Raw genomic sequence first — 21,263 nt, forward strand, 5'->3', positions numbered from 1 at the left:
CTAGGGGTTTAAATAAAAATGCCTGGGCCCAAAAGGTGACAAGTCAAATTCAAGATGCTAAAAGCAGGGCAGAATGCTTGATGGTTGCTGCTTTTGGTGGCATAATCCGCTCTGTCCATCTAATCTTCATTCATGTTATTTATGCATCTCTGCTTACCATTTTACACTTCATGATTTATAAAATATGGAACAAAAAGACAACTCAATCTTATGAATAATTTACTTTCCATATATGAAGCTAGGAACAGCAGCATTTTCTTTTTACACATCATGCAGTTGGAATAAACTGCCAGAATCTCTTAAACTGTACTAGCTTTCATAAAGCTTTCATCGCTCCTATTTTTCTTAATGCATTCACCTGCACCTTATGTTGCACAAGTCTGTTGATCTTATACCATGTTCCCACTTGTCTTGTTATCTTGTATTCCTGTTTGTCAAGCCTCTAAGCTCAAAGTGTTTTTTAATTGTTTTTATTTACCCCTTTGATGCATGAATTATGAAAGCCTGAGTCAAGATTTTTTTTTCTTACGTGTTTTTACTCTTCTTAGGGCATGAACACTTTTGTGAGTCTCCATACTTCCATACTTCAAGGATGCAGGACTGGTATTACCATGTCATGATACTAGTATTAATATGTTTTCAGCAACAAGAATTGACAGTCTCTGCATAAACCTCAATGGGGGATGAGCAGCAGAGAGCATTCTAACAGCTGATATGCAATTCCACCATAGAAACCATTGCATTTAGGAGAAAATGACTTTAAAACAGCTGTTCACTGTAGTGACCGCTATGCGCCAAAGGGTTAAGATCACCTCTCCACAGTGTAACTAACCTCTCGCCAGTTTGCACTTTAATTTGATCTAATTTGTGCATGTGTGTCAGTATAAACATTTTCTTATATTTCTCTCCCACGTGTAAATCTGATTTTTTTTTTTTTATTATCCTTTCCTCTGAAACTTACAACAAAGCTGCCACACCTGAATCAGTATATAGCTATTTTATCTCGTCACTATGTATACAACATATTACCATATAAGTTGTCTCCACTTTTAGTGAAGAATTGGCTCTCTATATCTCTTTCTATATCTCTGCGTGTTTAGGGTAGGTAGGTTTCTAAAGTTGTCAGTGTTGCAAGTCAACAAAACTAATTGTCACATTGAGTTAATATTACAGTAAATGAGGACGATATGGTCGATGAGTAAGTTTTATCAGCTACTTTTTCTGTTCAGTTGCACAGATTTAAGTTCCATGTTTTGTTATGCTGGCAATAGAAGCAGTACCATTAAAGTGGCGCTTAGTCAATATCACTTTGTGCTAGCAGAAAAACTGAAACTAATCCCAATTGCTTTAACTTCCTGGAAAACACCATTTTAATGGCGACCTCATGCTGCTCTAGTAAGCATGATAACAATTTCAACCAATAAATCTTCCACATATTTTCAAACAATCTCACTCCTCCACCCATCCATCCCATCAAATAAATCCTAGCTGATATCCTATCCTATAAAAATTAATGTGACCAAGTTGTATTTACCAAGTGTTTGTGTTTTTATGTCCACTGGAATGTGAGATGGACAACGGTGAATGCCGGGAGGAAAATTTGTTTTCCTGCTTGCTTACTAATTGGACTGCTCACTGCTACAATGATTTGCATACATTAGGTATTATTGAAAAAGGCAAATGGTATGGATATTATTCATAAGTAATCTAGTGCATTGTTTTCAAGTTGTACACAGTAATATGTCACAACTCAGGTATCATGGGACTTTATTATGGAAGTTTACTGCTTGTATTATGACTCTCTCGGCTGATTGAGTGCTCATTTCAGGTGGTAAACTCAGAAATTTCTGGCTCTTCGAGTTGATAAGGACCACTCAAACACACCATAACACCTGTCCTCACTGAACGAGATGCAAGTGAACAAGTGGAGGGTGGCAAGAAAAAATATTGCAATGAAAATGTCCAAACTTGCAGCAAGCAAGTGAAGCAGTGAAGTGGTGCCACTTTGGTTCACAAAATAAGTCGCTTTGCCTCTATTTCAGAAACATGTTGTGGGTGTACCAGCATGTTGTGGGTGTATTGGTGGAAAACTGAATTGAGCTTCCCCGTCATTCATGCATGGGAGAGTAGAAATGGGTGAAGAGAGGCTTGTCTTGAAAGTAGAGAAGTGTCCGCCTCTCTATGAAGTTAACGTTACCCATCATAAATCTGTAAGTATTCGCTTACCTGCTTTCAGTGTGGAGCAGGTAGATTGCTACTTCATGGGGTCTTTAAATGTATTCGGTGTGAAAGAAAAGGGCAGAGTGACCCAAATTTTCACATCACCATTTACAAGCAGTTGAATGTTTACCAGCTACTCACGCTGAACCAGTCTTGACAAAAATGTGTAAAAGTTAACAGCTGTTCAGTCAACATACTGCCTATGAAGATAGATCAATAAGCATTTTATCATGTCCTTTGTCCCCGCATAAAAAAATCAAAGTGACACTGTGTTGTGGCGCTGAAAGAAAAGCCAAACCAGAGACAAAGGCTTCCCGGGTGCATGTCAGCCAGGAGGGGAGTAGTTAGGAGCATCACTTTGGAAGAGTGATTATCTTTATGGGGTCCTGCATGAATGTGGATAATCTTACTAGAACTGAGGGAGAGAGAGAGATAAGCAGGCAGGTACGCTCATAATGTGGGACTGACAGAGATGAAGGCACAGGGAGAGAGAGGCTAACAAATAATCAAGACCATAGCCTTGCAGCTGTCACACAACAAAATTAGATTTTTGTAAACGAATGAGCAAGCACATGATATGGTTTGAGTTATTAACTTAAAAAAAAAAAAAAAAAAAAAACTGTGTTATGCTAACTTATTGCATCAGTAGTTTCATATCTGTGAACCACCAACAAATAACCAACTGTATTAAATCACCATTGTTCTGTGACAACCTTGGCACTCTAATTTTTCATGTTTACCTTCAGTTGGAAGATTGCATGCTCCTCTATGGACTGATGATGTTTTGTCATATAAAACCCTTTAAGTGCCACTGGACAAACTAAAAATGTGTGTTGATCAAGCTGAAAAATAAGGCTGTTGTATTTCTGACATTCCAGAAAAACTAATTGCAGAATGCAGTTTTGATGGGCATTTAGTAAGAATCACCTTTTTTAAGAGCCTTTTGAATTTGAATTGAATGTCAGGCAAGCAAAGGCCATTATACCTTTTCAATGACAGCATGGGAAAATGACATTTTTGAACATACCAGGTTAGGGTTAGTGTTATAAGATGAAGAATGTTTGCTCTTTTCCAAGTAGGTGGGTTAAAGAGCCTTTTGTTGTCTAGAGAGGGACATAAATATAGACCATAAAGATAAGATCTGGACCAGAAATAAGATCTGGTGACAAGGTTGCTTTCCATCCTGTCATCACTCTTAAAAGCAGGAGCCGGCTGCTCTGGCTACTGTGTGGCTGCTGCTCCACCTCCTTTTTTCTCATGCACCTCCTGGCGTGTCTATACATCTGCCATTACACTGCAAGAATTTCTCCAGTTTAAAAAATTGTTTAGTCTCATCTTCGGTGATAAAATCTTGTTTTTCTGAAATATTTCTACTTGTTTCCAATGCTAATCAACTTGTTTCCAGAATGTTCTTGAATCAAATGTCTTTTTCTTGACACTAATATGCTAATCTGTCTCACTCAACCTTGTCTCAGCATATTTACACTTGTTTTCAGGAATTCCTGAGAGTTTTGGAAACAAGCGTCTCATTTCACTAAGTGTTTCTTTTTCCTTTTTTTTTTTTTTTTTTTTTTTTTTTTACCTCAAGTAAGATTTTTTTTCAGCATGAGAAGTGAGAATACCATCACTGTATTTTGCAGTCCACCTTTCACAGTTTAGGTTTTAGTTAAACAGCCCATCTTCCCATAGGATACTGCAGCCCAGGAAGGAACACATCAGATCACATCTCTTTTCCTTTGACACACAGTGCAGCACATGTGGCATTTTCATGATGGAATTCATGGCACCACCCAAGAGGCTGTTACCAAACCTCAAGTGAGTTAAAATGCCACAGCCATATCTGCCGAGACCAACTACCTCAGGTGAGGCAGGAAGTTTTATGGACAGGCTGCCCTGCTATCAGTAGCTCTCCTTTATTGCCTGTGGTATCCTGGTTTAGTTTTTATCCGTCCATGTGCAATTATGCACAGTTGACTCCATTTTACGCTCCACGTTTATAAGGCTGATGAGCTCCTCTTCCACTTTGTGTGTAGGCTGTGTGCCATTAGAAACCTTTTTTTTAACATGAGATATTGACTTTCTAATTTCATAGACCCACGAAACTGTGTCCAACTGTGAAAATGTGCAAGATGATGCATCTCTCACATAGTAACATCAGGCTGAAGCGGCTTCACAACAAAGGAGGCAACATCAGTTAAACTGCCTTTGTTAAGGAGTACCACATCGAAATAACAAAAGAAGCAAAAAAAAAAAAAAAAAAAAAAAAATCTTACATTTTTATCAATCGTCCAAAACTTCATGGCTCATTTGGTTACTCACTAAAGTAGGCAAATAATTAAGCAGCAACTATCTGGCAAACACTGTCACATACAATGTTACATTTTTATTTCACATTTCTTATGGTTCATACTGCTGTAAGCTACAGCTTGAGCTTTTGGATGTCGTTAATAAGAGTTGTGTCATTTTACAAATGTGTCGAATTAACATCATTTTTGAGCTGAAGCTGATTTCTGTTTTGATGCGCTGAGCCTCAGATGTAGAACTGTGGGGATACCTGTAGGCTATTTCATGAATGTTTTCATGCATATCTATTTATTTATTTATGTATTTATTTATTTATGGCTGCTACATAAAAATATTTTAGACCAGGGGTCATCAACTACATTTGTACATGGGCCAGAAGATTTGTAAGTACACACTGTGGGGCCTGGGCCTTCAAATAACAAAATCTACATATATTTAGGTCTACTTAGCATGTTCTTCTTCTTCTTCTTCGTCTTCTTCTTCGTCTTCTTCTTCTTCTTCTTCTTCTTCTTCTTCTTCTTCTCACTCACTTTATTATTCTCACTCACTTTATTAATCTCACTGTTGTTTTTATATTTCCACTTCCTTACAAAATTATTGTTATTAATGTTATTAGTTATATTTATTAGCTTACATCAGTGTGAACAGACTCTTAAAAAAAACATGGGAAATCCATAATAATTAAATAATTAACTAGGAAATTCTCTCCATAAGGCACAGACCTCTGCCAAGGAGGCAGTTCACACAGGAGTGATGGCTCAAATCTGTTATTTCAGAAAAAGTAAATGCAGAATGCAGTCTTGATTGGCAGGATATATGAATCAACTTTAACCAGTTTTGACGCTACAATGCAGTGTCCTGATTGGTCGGAAATGCTTGCAGGAAGAAAAGCCTTTTGAGGTGTTTGTCAGGCAAGCAAAAGCCATTATACCTTTTTAAATGATAGCAAGCTGCATTCCATTCATAAAAGGTGGGAATGACTTCATTTATTCATTCATTCACTGGGACCAGAAGTTGAAAAATTGTTTTGAATATCTTGTTACTGTTTCAGATGACACGCTCAACTTTGCTGAGAACTCAGATAACATTTTTTTAAGTGTGCCATTCAGGGACTGTGTATAATTAGGACTCTTAAAAGTGTAGGAGAGAGTAAAGACTTACAAAAAAAAAAAAAAAAAAAAAAAAAAGCTGGCAACGTTATAATTAACCAACAAAAGCGGCTTGATAGTCCACAGCTGCCTCACATAGACTAAGTTGTCATTAACTGTTATTTATTCAATTATGATTTAATTTATTTGGATTATAACATAATGGCTAAAGTGAATTTTGTGTCCTAATGCAAAACTAAGAACCACTTTAATGTCTGATCTCCAAATACATGAAACAGGCTGTAGAATAAGATGTGGGAGGAAAAGTATGATTTAGTAGCAGTACCTACCGTCATGATGAACTGAAGGTAGCAGTGCTGCTTATGCTTCAAATCTGCCACCTGCCGCGTTGCTGTAGAGGCGTCAAATTAAGAGTCTCACATGGTGCGTGTCAATTATCTCATCCCGCATATTTGGGCCTTTCCAGTGCAGTTTTTATGTGTGCAGAATGATTGAATCCTTGTTACACACAGCTGGAAAGTGATTCAATCAGGTCTATTTCCCTAGTGTAAACTGCACTGCAAATATATCTGTTTACTTTTACTGTGCTGTCCCTGATTGTCCTCTTTTCTAACAAAGAAAAAGAAAGATGGGAATTGAGGATGACATGAGGCAAAGGTCCCAGGCCAGATTAAAACCCCAGGTGTCGTGGGTAAAAGTGACGCGCCTCAGCCAGCTAAGCCGTAAGAACTCCACCTGACTGTTTTCATAAGAGATAATCTGCCTAGATTCAATATGGATCTACCCATAAACCGTGTCTCAGTGTATATTTGAGTTTTATCTTTGATTTCTTTGATTAAATTGGATTGTCTGTACAAGCCTTGTTTCAATAAAAGAAAAGAGAATTTCTTTGAGTGGTTAAGATAAGCAGAGTGACAAAAGGCAGATGAAAAGTGTCAGTTCTGGCCTCTGTTTTAGGCAATAAACCTTTATTTTCTGCCAACACGTACATATTAAATGTGAGACATTAACATAAAAAACAATCTAGTTTGGTTTCAGATGAGACTTCTAGTGCTTTTGGAGCCTTTTTTTCCAATCCAACACATTCTCATTCCCAGGTTGTCAAATACCACAACTTGGTCACACCCCTTTCACATTTGATTCTGACACCAAAGACACCCTTCAGAGTCAGGATGAGATGCATCAGGCTTTCTCACTTTTATAATGTGTTGTCATGCGGATAGGTTTAGGCAACAAAGCCACTTGGTTAAGGTTAGGGAAAGGTTAAGTTAAGGCGTAAAAATGAGTTGGTCAAGGTTAGGTAAAGGTTACGTTCAGACAAAACAGGAACTGGACACACACAGAAGATCTTGTTGGAAACAGGAATCAAAGTTGGGTCTCATGCATGAAGGGTCAACACGGTTATTCTCACTCACACAGCTCAAAATGGACACTTCTGGGATAGATGCATGAATGAGTCTTAAAGACTTAATATCTAATCTAGGCCTTACATGCATTCATAGCACTACCACTTCTGAAGTACTGATGTAATGCAAACAGTAAGTCACAGTTAAAAAGCGTTAAATTAAAACCCACACTGTAGCTGGACTGCAAAATCAATGCCAGATGGGCTGGTTGACAGTGCTATAGTGAGTGTCTTGTCACTAGTTATTGTGATTATTAATAACACTGCATAAATGTCACTTTGCTAAAGTCAGTGTTTACCATGGTGTAATAACATGAATATTAAAGTTTGCCGAGGAGACAAAAGCAAGATGTATTAAAAACCAATGTGCGAACAAAATAGAGTCAAATAAAAAAAAAAGTTAATGCCAAGTGTAATTGTTTTTTCTTTTCCTCACATCTTTGAAAAAGGCATTGCTGCATATTCTCAGTGTATGTGCAAATATAACCTGAAAAAGGCAGCATGTAAACAGAAAAGGACAAGAGCTAAAATGTAAGGGGAAATTAGTAACATTTTTTCTCACTTATCTCACAAAATGGCCATAATATGACTGTGATGGGGTTAATGGGGTTGTTGATCAATACCATACTCCTTTTCCTCCAGGGCTGGTGCGGCAGCCAATGCCAAATTACAAACCATTCAGAGCATTTCTACAGCAAAATCGCTGGTGGATGCTTGGCTGGGTTAATCGGCTCCAGGCCGATTTTTTCCTGCCCCAAAAACTCGCTGGTCTGCAGCCAAGAAACGAGCGATATAAGAGGCTGGAAGGTGTGGTGATATTGCAATGTTTACACGGGTCGAACTGCCATTTTTGAAATCAACCAGCAGCAGGGACAGGTTAGGTCATACTCAGCATAATAAAGGGAAAAAAAAGTGTCTCAATTAGTGGTACATTGAAGACACTGATGTTTTACTGGCATTATGATGCAGTTAAAAAATCCAGGACAAATTGGAGAGTTCACAAAGGAAGTCAGAGGTGTTCATGGAAATTAGAGGTGAGTTGGAGGAAGCCGGTATAATTTCAACTATATACGAAATACAACGTTGTAAAAGAAAATACACAGGGAGAGCAAGAAAGAACACAACAAAAGTGGTGCTTGATGGTTCCCTAGAGAGCCCCCTCCATCTGTAATTGTGATGCTGTGGAAATGCTGGCTGGTGATTAGGGCACCAGCAACTACACACTTGGCAAGGTGCTGAGATTTCTGTCTTTCAAAGTTACTTCTGGCCTGTAGTCTGCTCCCAAAAGCTCAAGGGGGCCAAGAGACAGAGACAGGATAATTTGGGCCTCCAACCCAGCCAAAAGGAGTCAAACAAATGATTTATGATTAGGTAATTGTATGAATTAGACTTGAATAGGTCTCGTAATACCATGTTAGGTCCCCCTTGTGACTGAGAGATGTATGTTTTGTATTTATTTTGTTATAACTGAATGTCGTGGCTGCCTGGTAAATTCTTTTAGGATTGATAGGTAAATTTGCACTTTTGGTCATTAAGTCCATGAAACTGGTTTGTATTAGTAACTTGATGTGAATGTAAATTTTTTTTAAATTATATCCGTAACTGTATGCTGAGATCATGGCCACGCATTGATAATCCATCTCTATATTGTGCTTCACTAGCGAGGGCTACATCATCAACAAAAGGTGTTTAAAGGTTTATTGATTGAGCGTGAGATGAGGCATGGAATGAATGAGTTGCTAGTTGCTTGTAGGGTCTTTGGGTTTGCTGTTGTTTGCATTGTGGGGAAGCTTCAAATGGGAATCCACTGTAACTCGCAGTCACAGCAGACCCGCTCAAGACCCTACAGGAGAAAGGAGAGGAGAGAGAGTCGATGAGAGAAAAAAGAGGATGGGAGGGAGCGTGCTACCATAGGTAAGAATGAAGAATGAAAAAATTACACTATGTAATACATACACTACTCACAAAAAGTTAGGGATATTCGGCTTTCGGGTGAAATTTCAGGATGAACCTAAAATGCATTTTAACCTTTACAGGTGAACTTAATGTGACCTTCTGTAAACTTTTGAATGCACATGTCCAACTGTTCAATCTTTCAGTACTTTTTGCACAAGTTGCTGTTTTCTAACAAGGAGTTTAACGGCAAAATTCACATCAGGTGCTCCAGCTCATCGAGGTCGTATCATTAGGGAACGGCTGCTGGAGACTGGGGTACCTCAAATGGAGTGGCCTGCACTTTCTCAGACCTGAATCCCATAGAAAACCTATGGGATCAGCTGAGTCGCCGTGTAGAGGCTCGGAGCTCTGTACCCCAGAACCTCAATGTCCTGAGGGCCGCCCTTCAAGAAGAGTGGGATGCCATGCCTCAGCAGACAATAAGTCGACTTGTGAACAGCATGAGACGTCGTTGTCAAGCTGTAATTGATGCTCAAGGGCACACGACAAGTTATTGACACTGACATTTTTTGTTGTGGTATATCCACCACTGTTGTTGGCTTTTGTTTCAAGAAATTGTTTGAGATGAGGAAATCACCAGTGCATGCTTCTACTTAAATGCCCTAATTTCATGATATAATATCACTGTAGTGTGAACTTTTTATATTTTCCATAAATTTCACCCAAAAGCCAAATATCCCTAACTTTTTGTGAGTAGTGTATATGTGCAGGATTAATTCTTGATTTATCTTAAATTCTGTTTGGGAAAAAAAAAAAAAAAAAAAAAAAAAAAACATCAACAGTGCCAACCGTAAAGGAAAAGGTGGATCAGGCTGCCAGAATACAAGAGATTGAATACACAGTATGTCTGTCCAGAAGTAAACAGCATGTAATTAGTGGATGATTTCTCTCACATCAAGATAGAATCAATCCATGCTTTATGCGCTCTTTGTAAATTCATTTTATGATTTTTTTTTTCTTTTTTTTTTAATTTTGAGGGGACTATTGAGTTTCAGTTGGAATGCTTCATTAAAAAAATCAATATGGTGTACTGTGTACCGCTCTACTATTCCTTAACCTCCCACAGTGAAGTAGCAGACAGCACTGTGGTACCCTCTAAGGACAGATGATAAGAAATGGGGATGAAAATCGCTTCCCCAAACACAGCTTTCCTCAGTCCAATTAAAGCACTGTCTGGTACAGTAAAGAAGTGCTTTGTAGAGATGCCAGTTGGTGGGAGATGGGTCATGGGGAGGCTTGGATTAATATCTTGGGAAACATCTGTGATGTGGAGGAAAATACTGATGAACTGCAGGACAACCAACCCAGGGGCTGAGGTTCATGATGTGAAAAGATTAAATAAAATTAAATAAAAATACATGTCCAAAAACTGAATTTGTCCAGTGGCAATAAGACGTGGACACTATTACATCAAACATGCTGTGTAGATAGGGCTAATAGTGCACAGGCACCCCTCCAGCTCATCCAACAGTGGTAGAAAAAGTACTCAAATCCATTATTTAAGTAAAAATAGCAGTACTGTAACAGAAAAATACTCCAGTGAATCTAAATCTTGTGTTCAATATATGATGTAAGTAAAAGTATTGAAATATTAACAGTAAAATGTAGTTCAGTATGAACAATGGAAGTAGTTATTGTGAAGAAGAGTGCCATTCACAGTGTTAAATTATTGGTATAGTACCCTTTAAGAAGTATTTTAAATTGCAGCTCCATATTCTGTTGACTAATTTACATTCAATGTTTTGCATGTAAAAGCTTATTCTGCAAAGTAACTACAGCTGTCAGGTAAATGCAATGCAGTAAAAAGTGCAATATATCCCTGCAATAAAGTTGTGTTGTGTAAGATTTGCCTGTCTTGCCTCGTGTGTGCTGTTTGTTTTTTGTTTTGATTTTTATCACTTACTTTTTGTAGTTTACCATAAAACCATATACCCTTTTTTTTCCAAAATGCTATGCATCAACCTAGTTTCCTTAAAGGGATTAATACATTTCCATGCTATCTACTCTTTTCATCTTATCTTATCTAAAACATGATCTTGTCTTTTGTACAATGGGTTGTTTGGGCCAGCAACCTTATTTGTATATACTGTACAGTATTCTACAAGTATAGATGTGTGTCTGTGATTCCCTGAGGAAATAGTGTGTAACTCAGTCTGTGGTTGTTTGTCTTTGTACATGATCGTTTGTGTATGTGAGCATGTGTTGTTTGTAAGTGCATGTTCCTTGTTTGTGCAAGCCATGTGTGCAAATGTTTGTTAGCCTGTGTATGTGTAACTGTGCACAAATGTCAGTGAAGTGTGTGTGTGTGTGTGTGTGTGCGTCCAGGTCACTCAGTTCACAGTGCAGGCTAAAGAGAGCCAGTGATCCGAGTTAATGCTGTGAAAATGACTGCTGGGGATCACAACTAATCCCAGAGGTTAGGAGCCGTACAAGAGAACACAACACTTGTGCGTGGGTGTGTTTGGTGTCGGTGTGTGTAATAGGTCTGCATGAGCACATGCACAATATACAGTATTTAAGTATGAGCATGTGCTGTGTTGTGTGATTATGTATGCAATTCTGCCTCAGTCTGTGTGTGTTTGTGTGTGTGTGTGTGTGTGTGTCACTGTATGTGCATATGTGGCTTGCTAGAGGTCTAACAAGTCATTCATTTACTGTATATCAGTGCATCCAGGGCTGCCCCTGCCCAAATTGGGGCCCTAAGCAGCATTTTATTTAACCCTAACCCAAGCACACTCAAAAATGACCAGATTTTTGGCGTGCCACCTCCTGCCGACAACATAATCCCAGATGTATAACAGGAATAAAATGACAGCATAACGACATTCCATTAAACTTGACAAGCTCTATTAGTAAGAACAAAGTACTGTAAGTGGAATAAGCAGTACTATATGAGTCAACTAAAAGAAAATAACTTCAAACTAGAATAAATAAATAAATGAGTCTCAAATAGTCATCAATTAAAAAAATAATTTTAACAAAAGACGTTTTCCTAAAAAAAAAAAAAAAAAAAAAAAATTAACTTCACCTTGGCAAATATCTGAAAACAGGTCAGTGAACTAAACAAGCATGCGTGTTACAAATTAAATAAACTCAATTCAAATAGCCTTAAATTGATCTTCTTTATTGATGAATAGATTGATAGGCTATAAACTTAAGCTAATATACAACCACCAACTGGTCAATTTACCACTCCTTTTTCACAGAGGTGAATGCATATGCAGACAAATGACAGAGACTGACAGTAGTCTCTCTTCTGTCTCATTATGATGAGCAGCTAAGGTGTTTATGCGGCGCCACAAAGTTTTACATTTATTTCAACAACTCACCCACCTTCAAGTGAAGCACGAGCTTCCTCTTTTTTGATTTTTTTTTTTCCTCTTAGTAGCTCCAGATTCAAAATGCCTCTTAGAAGCCATCTCTCTTCTCACCTGTAGCAGTGTCGGTGCATCTGTCCACTGATTGGTCAGATGCAGATTGCTGTCAATCATTGCAGCGATGCATGCAGTGGGGTGGGGTGATTTTTCCTTTCCTCCTGGCTTGGGCTGACTTGGTTCTCTAGTCTCACAGGCATGGCACGCGCGTACCGCGGGTGACGCGCACGCCATGCCCGCGGGCAAAATGAGACCTCCCATGGATCGTGAGGCCCTATGCAGCTGCGTGTTCTGCGTGTAGGGAAGGGCGGCCCTGAGTGCATCAATCATAAATCCTGCCAATTCAACTGCAGTGATCTATCTATCTATCTATCTATCTATACATCTATCTATCTATCTATCTACATGTGACCCAGTCCACTTCATTCCTATATAACCAGGTTTTAGTGATGATGAAACAGTGGCCTAATGATCAACCATTCATTTCCTATATAGAAATGAGCTACCAGGGGAACTTAGCTGATGTGCGGACATTCAGCAAGCTTGTTGACCTAGAAAATTTGGCCTTGGGGGAATTTGGCCATCAGCAGCCACTAAGATTTCCATGCCTCCTTGTTTTGGATACTGATGTGATTTCATTAAATAAACGTATTTTCCTGGCAAGTGGAAATTGGAGGAGAGGTTGAGCATAGGCTACAAAACCTCCCAAAATGTGTCAGACATGATGCCTGGAGAGTGTTTACATCCATCGTTGGGCTTGATGCTAAGTTTATTTTTGATAAATACTACCTAATTAGCGCTTGCTAGCTGTGTCTACTAATCAAAATGATGCAATGTTATGAAATGCAAGACCAGAGCAGAGAAAATGTATGCTGTGCCTGTTCAAAGTTTTGCAGCTGCAGACACGCAGATGTACTTGAAGCATCATCCGTAATTGGTGAGAACAGAGCGATCCATCAGTCAGAGTGTGAACGCATGGTAACAATACCAGCGTCATAAGGCTAAAGCGGACAGCTCCATTAGGTTGGATCTGATTTGCTAATTATGGACCGCTTCCCACACTGAGCCTTGTAAACACTCATTAATTTGACATTGACTGCAGCCACACTGACGTGAGAAAAATCATGAGGTGTTTTTCCTCGTCTTGAAGCAAACACCAACACACTGGATGTAACAATCCTTACTGCTGTTTAGAGTGTATGTTTCTTTTTAAAGGAACCGGTAATGCAAAAATTAAATTAAATTATCTTAAATTAAATTAAATTAAATTAGATTAAATTAAATTAAATTAAATTAAATTAAATTAAATTAAATTAAATTAAATTAAAACAAAATCCCACCTCTCTTGTGATTGTTATGTGATTTGGTGAGGTTTCCAATATATTTGCCTCTGACTCATACTCCTGAGGGGCACATACAGTTTTTCTAGTTCCCAACAAAAAGTTTTCAACACCATCGCTGATTATGCTAAGTAGGCTATCCATGATATTGTTTTCCAAAAAAAAAAAAAAAAAAAAAAAAAAAAAAAGCTGTTGTTCAGTTTTTCGGAAGTAAGGGGGTAGATAAAGGGATTTTAATACAACTTACTGCTTAAATAAAGTCTGATCTTTAATGTATTCATGACAAATGCAATGGCATGGTGAGAGAGAGAGAGAGACACACACATACACACACACACTAAATATGTGCTGAAAACATTTGAGATATCAAAATACTTCATATATTGCCATGACTGATTGCAAAATATCTTAAGCTCATTAAATATGAAAACTGCTGTACCATTCAAAATTTCAAGTTTAGTAGCACAGCCTAAATAAATGGAAACTTCACAAATTACGTGAGGTCTACTCCAAATCCAATAAATATATAACTTACTAGTTACTCAACAATAGGTGAACAAGCACACATCAAAGATACAACAAACCAAACTTAACAAAGCTCAACTTTTACTTCTGTTTCCCGCAGGTGACTTATGGATAGTAGCCTTGCACCATGAAGAAAGAACCTGTTCACACATAATTGTACTTACACATTCAAAAAAAGAAAAACAAAATGGGTACTGTAGTGGCTACTTGTTTTGCCACGTTATGAAAATGAATAGAGAGATACTAATACAGTATTTTGATTACCAGCCCAGGGGAACACAGAAGAACTAATGAGGATATTTTGCCACCATGTGGGCTCATATCACTCCCAGGTAACTACTTTCTATTTTGCCTACACCTGCAAAGCTGCTTTTAAATAGAGGTGCTGTAACAACTTTGGGAATGTTTCTATATTCAGTTAACACCAGACGTACACCTGTCCTGTTTAGTGTATTTCTTTGTCTGGCTGCCTTGGTTCTTCTGTCCTCCCTGCCCTCTTGCCGTTTCTGGACACATCGCTCTCCACTGTGTCACCTTATTTAACCTTCTTGAGACCATGTTACAGAAAGTTTCCTTCCCTTTCCGTCCCTGTCCTGTTTTGATCTCACCCTCTCCACATCCCCGCCTTCTCGCAAAGCTTATCCACTCTTAACCTCACTCCACCGTCTGATCATCGTTTTGTTTCCATTGTCACTTCCCTCCCTACCAGGCGCCCTAAATTGCTTTCACCTCAAACTATCACCACCCTTTGTAACCTAATGTTCCTCTCCTTCTCCATCCTCTCCTCCTCTCCTTCTCCCTGCCTCTGTTGACTTTTTTCCTTCACTTTGTTTTAGACATGAACATTTGTCCTCACCTTTCACTTGTCTGGGGAAATGTTTTCAAGCATATGGGATTTCAAACAAGGAAAGGATGACTGCAGGAAAAAAAAACGGCTTGTTAAATAACCTCTTCCACTTCAAATTCCTCCTCTGCCCCTCTCTCTCTGCTGCTTAAGACATCAAGGATGATGCTATGGAGAAAGAAACCACCACAGTCACCCTTTTACCACTGCGATCTTCTGCAAATCCAATCCTCTGGTTCTGAGTTCCCAAAACTTTTCTATATCATGTCCTCTTTCTTCAGTCACCGGCACTGAACTCGTCCCTCCCCACTTTATGCTGAAGACTTTGGCAGAAGTCCACAGAATAAACCTCTGACAACATCTGAGGCTTCCTCTGCTTCCTCCTTTGGACTTCCCTGAAATTACTCACTGCCTCCCCTCCTAATCCTACCGGATCTGGCTCGCTGTCTCTTTTTTCTAATCTGTCCAGATGTAGTCTACCTGCAGGCCTACTTCGTGCTCTTCCTCAGCCCATCTCGTTCTCAGTCCTTTTCTTCGCCAAAGAACACTCGCCAGCTTTATCTATTTGTGTGAGTCTGTCCTCCTTTGAGCCAGACAGATAGTTCTCCAACGTTCTTCAGCAGGAAATAGTTTCCTCAGGGCTGTGGATTATGGTGCTTCTCTGCATCACTGTTTTTGGAAAGAGCTGTAACTGTTGAATTTTTCACAGACAAAATTTTGACAGTTTGAACTCCAAAAACAAATACCAGTCTAGCCCCACTGTCCTGGAAATACCCACCAGACTACCTATGTCTTTTCCCTGATTCGTTACCACAGCAGCAACACACACTTTGTTTGAAAAACTTTGTATTAATATAAATAAGACCACTGAGTTACAAGTGCTGGCCTGCAGCCTTCAGTATAAGCTTGACCCTCCTCTGAAACACAATGAGGTGCACATATATTGCCCTACTGACATCTCCAGCTGGATGTCTGCCTCAAATTCAACCTTGACGAAAGTTCACAGCTGTTCCTCCCTTGTACATCCTGCCCTCTGCCACACCTCTTCATCACCGGTGACAACACCACAGTGGCTCATGCCCAGATCACCAAAAACCTCTGTTAAAATCCTAATGTGAGGCAACAAGGCCACCGCAAACTACTAAGTGTTATTCATCTCCCCTGTACACTGGTACAGCTGCTCCCGGGGCCGGACTTCCTCCTTGTTGTGTTGTGGTATAGAAATGTGGCATTTTATGTGATATCTTTCATGTTTTACGCTGTTACTCGTTCAACATCGAAGAATGTCCCTTTCTATGCTTTGGTAAACACTCTAGAGCAGTCTTTTAATTTTGGTCAAGGAAATGTGTTAATGTCAGGTCAGACCTGTTAGTCGTTATTACACGCAGTCAGTGTAGACATACAAGCACAGGTACATTTATAGACTCACAGAAATAAATGCATGTAAACACTCACTGACACACACACACACACACACACACGCAAACATGTATTTAGTACATCAGTTTTGAGTTTCCTTTCACAGCCAGGGTTGCTTGTTTCTTTCACAACATCTGGCAACCCTGGGTTCTAGCAGCTGATTTGGCTAATGCCCTTCAGCTTGAACCATGGCACTGTATACATTGATTTGACAAAATGGATTACATATGGCACATCAACACACAATTAGCTTGGCTAGTCCTGTGGTGGTGTTAACTTCATGCCAGTGTTGATTGCTGGAAAGTAATCAAAATAGGTTTGAAGCAATTCAGATCAAAGGACAGAGTTTGCTAGTTAGTATAGCCCAATTTACTGCCACTACGGTTAACTACAATGCATTTTGTATCAGTTGAATATGTTGCACTGATATAGAACAGGGGCTTAAACTGTTGACAGAGAGTATGTTCAAGTTGTCCTGACAACTTTAATGGACATTCTCTCTCTCTCTCTCTCTCTCTCTCTCTCTCTCTCTGACATAAAACCATGCCATCCAGAACTTTAATTTCAGAACTGTGGGGGTCATTCTACTATCCTTGAAGGTGCAGATGAGTAAATCAGCTAATCTGCCTTGTCAGATGATAATGGAAACTTCTGTTTCATGCTGCATAAACCTATAGCAAACACACACACACACACACACACACACACACACACACACACACACACACACACACACACACACACTTGGACACTGACGCACACATACACAGACAACACTGACAGAATTAGGTTACTGTGAGTCTATTGCGCAGTGAATCTTACTGTGATTTGAGGGTAAAGTAAACGAATACAGGTGCTATTGTGCATATGGCATAGGTACAATCCTAAAATACTGAATAAAGTAAAACAAGATAAAATTAAGATTAAATTAAAAAATACAAATCAAATAAAAAAAAAAATAAAATAAAATAAAAGAGTTACACATGCTATTAATAGCAACAAATCATGAACAAATCTCCCTCGGTAAGTAATGTCGGGTAAAACACTTTGCAGACAATGTGAACAAATCTCTCTGCTCAAGTTAAGGTATGCTAGAGTTTAGGGCGTTTGGTGCTGACCTTGGGATAAAGCCAGTGCACAACACAGGAGACCCACTGAACAAATTTGTGATGTTTAAATGTTTTAAAAAGGTCTACATGGCCATTGATGTCCAGGCTAGAACTCGGCTGCAGTGCACAGGTTTAAAAGTAAAAGTCAACATCATCTTCAACATCTTCTCAAGGTAATGTGTAAACTATTAACTTGTACATTGAGCCTCTCTAGTGCATAGTGTTGATATAGAAAACCTGTTTACACATTACCTCAATATGTAAGATGCAATATATTTTTTTGTTTATTACTTGATCTAAAATCAAGCTCTGCATTGCTAAAAAGAACCCGGGCTATATGGGAACTGAGGCATAGCTGCAGTGTTTAAATGATGAGTAGTTCTCTGTGGGAAGGAGAGGATTGCTTGAGAAACAGGTCATATTTCCACTTCCCAGTCTGCACAGTTTATTTTTTTCACCAACTGAATATTAATTGTAGAATATATTATATGTAGCTGTAGCTGTTATTTAGGATGTTGAAATGCATGAATAATATAAGTAAATTCAAGCATAGCATAGTACCACATAGGATGCTGCAGAACGAATTATAAAGGTGTTTATTATATACTTGTAAAGGCAGATTCAGTGTTAGTAAATGTACAGCTGCCTGAGATGGCAATAATTGTAACATGTATTTCAGCATTTTAAAGGTTTCAAATGTGTTACTAAAAATCAGTACATCATGGTCAAATGGCTTGGGATACCTTGGCATATTTATTATAAACTAATGAGCCTATGGTCTTTATGATTGGTAGCCTCTATCTTATGCCAGTGGTATTGTTAATTCAAGTGTTTCTCAAACTTAAAGCCTCATTTCCGTCAGCTCTTTTGCTGCCTGTCACAAAGAGGATCTTTGCTTCATTGTTGCACAGAAGAGGATAAACATATTGGAAGTGATTTTTCAAGGCCTTTAACTGGTTTCACCATCGGCCGTTGCAAGAAACTCGTGCTTTAGCTCCATTTATGCTAGAAGAACAGTGCCCTCTGTATATTTTGTGTCATGGATTTGCTGTGAAACCTGAAAAGAGTGGCATCAAGGTTATACTAAAGGCTGCCAATCTTCCTGGCAGTGGCCTTGTATGTTTTCCAGCAATTCTGCCTAAAAATGCATTCAGTTTATACTTAATTGTCCCCCCCTGGAAAATTTGGTTTGCAGCCATGGCAGTCAACACAGCATAATCAATCAACATACGCAAGGGCAGAATAACACAAAGATACAAGGTAATCTACAGGTCAGGTAGTCCCTGCACCTCTGCCAACAAGCAAAGTGGAAGGCAGAAAAAAGAAAAAAAAAAATTAAACACAATGTGGCATGGGCTCATTATTCATTGACCATTCAAAATGGTCCAAAACACTACAAACAATATTCTATTTTCCTAGCCCTTAAATAAGAAATCAACTGTTACAAAATAACATAACAAAACCCACAATATGTTTGAGATCGCTGAATCCAACTTGGCATTTATAATGAAGGCCTTGGTGTTGATTGAAACAACCCCTTTTGGAAACAAGCAAGAGTGACGGATAGTTTTGGGTGGGTCAATAAGCATATAGCTAGTAGCAGATAGGACTCCGGCAGTCAAGGTACACTTTTTATTTTGAAGAAACATGGCTACAGTAATGGGTTCTTGCTCCCTGTAAGAGGATTCCTCCAGCTTCTTGTTCCTTGTCTCGCTTACCCTTCTGTCAGAGTACCGCAGCAATGCTGATAAGTTGTAGTGCTCACTCCATTTACAAAACCGCAGATTGTTTGGGTGTCTACAGTCTGACAGGTAAATTTCTCTGAGTAATGTCTGTCTCTCTGTTCATCTCCTGCTCGTAAATAAAAATATGTACCGTCTCTCTCCCAGACAGTTTCACATAGCAGCTATTCAAAATGTCCCACATCAGACTCAACATGTCTGTCTGGTTTAAAAAAAACAAAAAAAAAAAACAAAAAAACATTCTAACAGCCATAGTCAATAACACTGCCATTTGTCATAATTGGTTAACACTGAATGTGTGTAGGTCTTTTCCTGAGCAGCAAAGTCATGTTATTCCTCAGTACAGCTTCCAGTACAACTGGCTCACAACCTACCCAACATCTCATTTGAGCATACTACATATAATACATTTAAAAAACATTGGCGCACACACACACACACACACACACACAAAACTTAAAAAAACATGACCAGTGTTTTTGGCCTGTTTACTATATTATACCTACATTTTACATGGCAACAAACCTTTTGCAAATCATTTTGGGGTAGTAAAGGTTTCACAAAATGTAATCAAAATCTGACAATTTTCATATTTGAAATTTCTGTTGAAGCGCCCACCTAATGTGTACAAAGTTATTATGGTGATGGAACACTGGTTTGAAGAATGTTTGAAGTCTTTCTTTAATATTTTTGTTTTGGCATTTCACTTTATTTTGACAGTGGCAGTAGAGAGAGACAGGAAAGGCAGGGGAGAGAGACAGGGGATGGCATGCAGCATTGGGGGAGGGCTGGATTTGAACCCCAGTTCGAAGTCTCTGAAAAATGATTGTCATATCATAGTGGGATGAATGGAATCCAGTGGCTGGATAAATGATAGGGACAATGGTATCAAGATCTAAAATATGACTTCTTGCTAAACTTGTTATTTAATCATTTATTTATTTAGTCTGCTGGTCCATATTGAGGATTTGTTCATTTAACCAACATCAATCATGAAAAACATGGAATAAGCACATAATTGAGACATAACAGACAATAGCTCTCTACATGGTCTGATTAATTGATTATGTGCTTAGTTAGTTGAGTCAAACCAGTCCTCACTACAATTATGCCTTTGTATAGTGCACCTTCAACATATGCTCCACTGATTAGCCATGCCTGTCAATGTTTTATTGGTACATTTACCAGTACATAGCATTTGATGTTGCATTCCAAGGTGGGCATTCGTACAGATGTTACATGGTGATGTCAAAAGACTGATGTACCTCATGACAAATGGTAACTGTGGAAGACTTGAAGTTCTCCCATCTTAAATCTACACTTCTATCAAACAGGCAGCAACATACACCAGCAGCTAATCTAAATGTTACAGGGTTGTGAGTTTGAGAGAGTGGGTATGTCAGTGAGGTTTTCAAGTCAGTCCCTTCCATTAAAGATAGTTCATCACAACATTTCTTCGGCCAGACATTGTCCTGTGGTCCATCACTGCCAGGACGGTGATCATGGTGGAACCCACTGCCCATGGGAGGAATGTACAGAGGCAGCCTTTGAAGGGAAAATGGAAAAGTACAGTGAACTGCAGGTGAAATGCATCATCTTAACTGGTGGAAGTCAGCTGCAGAGGTTTTATTGGAAAATCCGTCAACTGTTTCCTGAAGGTCCTTGGAATCACTGGATCCATGCAGAATTAGGCACTCAGAGACCTGACAGAGGAGGTGAAGGAAAGGAGTTGTGGCTCAGAGGGAAGAGTGAGAAGTGGGAAAGGAAAGGAAAGGATCTTACGGTCAGTGGTTGGGACCTACTGCTGTCCTACCACTTCAAGATGTCCTGGGATGAAAGGGGCGAAACATCTGTGAAGGGTGGCTCTGAGCTGACGACCCTGCAGCTGGCCCGATGGCACTATTGGAAGTGCAACA

Source organism: Myripristis murdjan, chromosome 12 (genome assembly GCF_902150065.1).
Source record: "Myripristis murdjan chromosome 12, fMyrMur1.1, whole genome shotgun sequence".
NCBI lineage: Eukaryota > Metazoa > Chordata > Actinopteri > Holocentriformes > Holocentridae > Myripristis > Myripristis murdjan.